Raw genomic sequence first — 6,000 nt, 5'->3', positions numbered from 1 at the left:
TATGCATGCGTGGGCAAGAAGAAAAATTGAACATTCTTTTGAAGTCATTCCATATGTTACTCTCGTTGAATTACTGTAAATCTCTCAAAACATTTTGGTTAAAAGTTTTTACATTTTTTGAAATCAAATTGGAATTTACTTTTTTTTATGAAGTCAACCTGGAATTTACATACCTTTCTTCAAATTATATAATATATTGTGCACCTCTTTGTTTTATATTTTCTTTTAAAAAAATTAAATAAATATTTTGACTTTGAATCTGATCTTGTACACACACCCAACGATATTAAATTTGTTAAAAGAAAAAGAGCTGTTGTTCATTGCATTTCTCCTCAACTCGAATAATAAGTTTATACAATTGCACAAAGGTGATATTGAATTTATGTAACTAAATAAATAAAATTAAAGGTATTTTGATAGTTTCAAATTTTCAAGAGCTTAATGGTCTAAAATGTTTGATTCTTAAGTATTTAATTTGTTTTAAATAGTTTGAATATTGAATTATAATTAGGAGCCGTTCAAGTCAAATTGCAGCTTACTTGGGAAAAAAAATTATCTTACTATATTGGTTGTGTATATATTTAATTTGTTGAACTCTGATCAGGTCCAAAGTTAGTATATTACACGGTTTCTGACGCAATCTTACTTCAGCTCTAAGTTGAGTGAATTAAGCTATTTAATTAAAACTATATATATATATATATATATATATATATATATATATATATATATATATATATATATATATATATATATATATATATATATATATATATATATATTTATGTAAGCAAAAATTATATTAATTAGAGAATTAAAGGTTCTCCAACCTATTTACACAACTGAAGGGGAATAATCCGACAAAAAAAAAGATTACTAATCAATTGAAATTATGATAAATATGGAAAAAATGTATATTTTCCATTACTTAAATGAATATATAGCCACTTTCTTAAAGGGTGAGTTTTTTTTTTTTTTGCTTACATATGAGACCGGAGGGAGTATAAGAAATGATCTTTACTAATAAAAACTAAAATATAAAATTAATATATTTAATTAATATATCTGAATGATATATGAGTCAAATATATTCATTTAATTAACCTAAAAGATAATTTGTCTATAAACAGAATTGGATATCAAAAGTAGGGGTATGTTTCTGCATTCACACATTCGATATGTTATTGGACATTGAATAAGATCAAACAGTTAAAATTTGAGTTTAATATTTTTATTTTAAGAAAAATTAAAAATTATTTAAATATTAACAGTTTGATCTTATCCAACAACTAAAAATATGCCGAATGTATGAATGTGTAAAATCCTTGAATGCAGTGAATTTGATTTAGGCAAATACATACTCACTCCTTTAGACCTATCTTGCAATAGTAAAAAATAGCGGGCATAATTAAAAGGACAAATTAAAAATTTTACTCGTCTCGCAAAATTGGGTGAGGAAGAACAAACTTGTAGATATTGCATCTTCAACACAAAAAATTATAAAATTTATAATATAAGAAAATTAATGGTTGTGGAAAAGTCGAAAATACTCTTATTTGATTTTTTGCCACCACGTTAAAATTGTGGTTTTTTGATCTTTGTACCATAAAATTTTTAATTTTATTATTAAAATAATACAACTCTTATATTTTATCAAACTTATCAAATCTCTCTCCATTCCCTATTTTTTTTCTCTTTCATCACTTTCTCACTTCTTTCTTCCACAAAAAAAACTGTTATTGATATTTTTTTTCATATACGAAAAACGATATTTATGATCAAAATATTTTTTAGTAAAAAATGATCTATTATTGATCTAAATATTTTTATATACGAAAATTTAATATTGATTCAAATCTTTTTATAAATGATACCTAAATAAAAATAATTTTTGTATACGGAAAAAATCTATTATTTACGAAAAATGGTATTTATGATCCAAATATTTTTAATTCAAAAATGATATACGGGAAAAAAAAATCTACTATTGATATAAATATTTTTATATACGAAGTTTACTATTGATTCAAATATTTTTGTAAATGATACCTAAATAAAAATGAAGTTTGTATACGGGAAAAAAAAATCTATTATTGATCTAATTATTTTTATTTACGAAAAATGTTAGTATTTATGATCCAAATATTTTTTATTTCAAAATGGTATACGGGAAAGTAATCTACTATTGATCTAAATATTTTTATATACGAAATTTACTATTAATCCAAATATTTTTGTAAATGATACCTTAACAAAAATGAGGTCTCTATATGGGAAAAAAAATCTATTATAATATCCGAGAAATGATATTTATGATCAAATATTTTTATCCAAAAACGGTATACAGGAAAAAATTTATTATTGATCTAAATATTTTTTTATATGAAAATTTAATATTGATCCAAATATTTTTTGTAAATGATACCTAAATAAAAATAATATTTGTATTATTATTTACGAAAAATGTTATTTATGATCCAAATATTTTTTATTCAAAAAAGGTATACGGGAAAAATCTACTATTGATGTAAATATTTTTATATACAAAATTTACTATTGATCCAAATATTTTTGTAAATGATACCTAAACAAAAATGAAGTTTGTATACGGGAAAAAATCTATTATTAACCTAAATATTTTTATATACGAGAAATGGTATATTTGATCAAATATTTTTTATCCAAAATTGGTATACGGGAAAAAATATATTATTGATCTAAATATTTTAATATACGAAAATTTAATATTGATCCTAATATTTTTATAAATGATACCTAAACAAAAAGTAATTGTATAGGAAAAAAAATCTATAATTTACGAAAAATGGTATTTATGACCCAAATATTTTTTATTCAAAAATGGTATACGGAAAAAAATTTATTATTGATCTAAATATTTTTATATACGAAATTTACTATTGATCCAAATATTTTTATAAATGATACTTAAACAAAAATTAAGTCTGTATATGGAAATAAATCTGTTATTGATTTAAATATTTTTATATACGAGAAATGGTATTTAAGATTAAATATTTTTAATCCAAAAATGGTATACAAGAAAAAAATTTATTATTGATCTAAATATTTTTATATACTAAATAATCAATTATTTATCTAAATTTCTTTTTTTTCTTTTTCTTTTTTAATATTTTTATTTAAAATAAATGATGTATCCAAATTCGCGTAACCGAATAGAATTCAAACGTATGCACAAATTTGTTACTAATTCATATTAGTGTCTGTATCAATGTCGGCACAAAAATACGGTGTAGAGGGGCTGCAGGCACTGTTACACTTTTAAAATAACAAAATTACACACGTTAGAAAAAACAGAACGTATTAGAGAAAGCATAGCTAAATTCTTTGTCCCGTCCAAAGAATGTCTTGTGGATCTAAACTATTTTGCCACCTTTATAAACACCAAACACTTACTTTTGTTAAAAGTAAGTTGCATACTTATAATAAAATTAAATGTATTTCAGATTAATGTCATTTTCGCCTCTATATTATTGCCTATAAAATAATAGCAATACAAAAAAAAAAATACAGTTGTTCTAAAAATATTTCAAAAATATTTTATTTTCCTAAGGTCTATTGCAGGTGTATACGTATTTCCTCTGGCCTTATTTATAAACAAAAATTTTCTTTTTAGATTCATTGAATAATGAATGTATCTTGTCTTTTATGTTGACTAGATACATTCATTATTCAATAAATCTAAAAAGTGGATTTTTATTTATAAATCATGCCAGAGTAGTACATGATAGGGGGTTGTTGTTGACCTTCTGGAAATGCCGCCAGTAATTGAGTTCTAGTCAAGTACTAATACTCAATGTTATCATCAATGCTCCTTCAATAAACAAAGCGATAGTGTAAAATAAGATACACGATGAGAAACTCCTCTTTTCAAATGAAAGTAAGTGCATGTACTTGATACTATGATGTTAAAGTAAGATAGGGTATAGAATAGGATTTGAGTGAAATATCCATTGCATGTTATATTTAGGAACGAGTTTCCAATCTATAGAAGCTCCCTCTTTGGATTGATTGAGATAGTAGCGTTTATTTCACATCGTTCTTAGAATTGTTGAGGCGAAGTGAACATAAAAGTTACAATTGTGTTTTTTGATTGCATAATTGTGGGTGTGCAATTTGCTAGTGCTCTTAATCATAAATAAAAATTAAGTTTAAATATATTTATTCACTTAAATAAATTGCTTGATTTATATTTATCTTTGAATTAACATTTTTAATTTTAGATCCTTTAATTCTGCTTAGAGTCATCCGTAAGGCTTCAAAGAAGATCCAATAAAAACCGTTGAAATAGAAGTCATACATAATATTAGAATCACCATCTTTCTCAAGAACACACGATCATGCTCTCTATCGCATTTCTCACGGTCGATATCTAATTGAACGACCACCTGCTCAATACATTGAATCACATGTGGGTGGTTTTAACCGCCCATACTATATAAAAACCATATCACTTCATTTTAGGTATTCCATTTATTCCCATTATCATACTACTTTACACTCAGTGACTACTTAAGTGTTAAATTACTAACCTTGTAAGTCCACTCCGTCTTCGTAGCATCCGAAGCTTGCTCCACCGCTCCAAGACCTAATCCCACCACTTCATTACCCGTTTCTGATTCTTAAACTAAACAATGACGCCGTCTGTAGGAACAACTTTTGGTTTCCACGGTTTTTCCACGAAAACCACATTTTCATCATTAAAGACAAAGATCACCCATCTCATTTTTCATATCATTGATCCTCTTATCAATGATCATTGATCTCATTCTTCTCAAAACTCGAATCTCTTTCTCGAGCAAATAAGATAACAAACTCTTGAATCCATTGTGTCGCCAAAGATTACAATATCCATAGCTCAACATCACGCTGGTGCGACAGCCACTGAGGCTAGCAAAGCTCCACTTCTCATGACCTCTTTGTTTGCTCATGTGAAAAAAGATCTTGCTCCTCCAAGAATTGGCTAGGGAACTTTCCACGCCTTATCGTTCTTCCAACATATGGAATAGTTCTACCAAGTCCAACCTTCGCAATAACCTCATCGACAACTACTGATTCATGAACATGGGATTCTCTTGAAGATTCAACAACTGCAAGTTAACCTAGGCATGTAAAAAGCAAATGATCTATTGAATAATGTCTACAACTCGGTACAATCGCAAAATTCCCAAGTCGTGGCTGACATGATACTCTAAGTTGAGGTAAACTTGTAATGCCCTCTGTCATACCCCAAAATTTGCCCACCACATTTTTATACTCAAGCTCATCCAAGTATCAACCGCTCAAGATCTAAGTGGATGCACACTCTCCTAAACAAACAACCCACAACTAGGGTTCTGGCTTCCCTTCAAGACAGATCAAGTTCTAACAATTCAAGTGGACCTCATAATCTCTCATATGCCTCAAAGAATCCTCATGTCAATTTTCAAGCTCTGACTCAAAAGATTGCTCACCCAATGGCCCAAACGATCAATAATTGACTAGTTGACCTAAAAGTCAAACTATGGTCAAACCACAGTCAAAACTTCTGGTTTTTGGTCAACATCCTTATTTTGAAGTCACATTCATCATTTGATCAAGGTTTGATCATGATTCATCAAGGAGAGCTCAGAAATCATCAAAATCCCAAGTTACTAATTTAGGGTTTTTAACTAAAAGTCAACCCAACTTTGACTGGTCATATCTCTCTCATACTGTATCAAAAATTCCCCAACCAAAGCTCACTCTCAAGGAAATTAAATTCTCTACAACTTTGATGTTGGGCCCAAGGTCAAGAAATGCTTCCGCATAAGAGATATAAGCCAATACATTACAGGTCCTTCTAGAAGCTCCCAAAAAGCTGTTTTTTGTCAGGAGCTATATCATCAAGATAAAATCTCCGAATGGAAAAAGTGTTCCAAAGTGGCTTAAAGAGGACATCTTGGGATTTCCAAAAAGTCCTAGATCATCTCCACATGAAAA

This window comes from Vicia villosa, linkage group LG1 (genome assembly GCF_029867415.1).
Source record: "Vicia villosa cultivar HV-30 ecotype Madison, WI linkage group LG1, Vvil1.0, whole genome shotgun sequence".
Classification (NCBI taxonomy): Eukaryota; Viridiplantae; Streptophyta; class Magnoliopsida; order Fabales; family Fabaceae; genus Vicia; species Vicia villosa.
The sequence above is the reverse complement of the archived record's forward strand: the minus strand, read 5'-3'. Positions refer to the sequence as shown.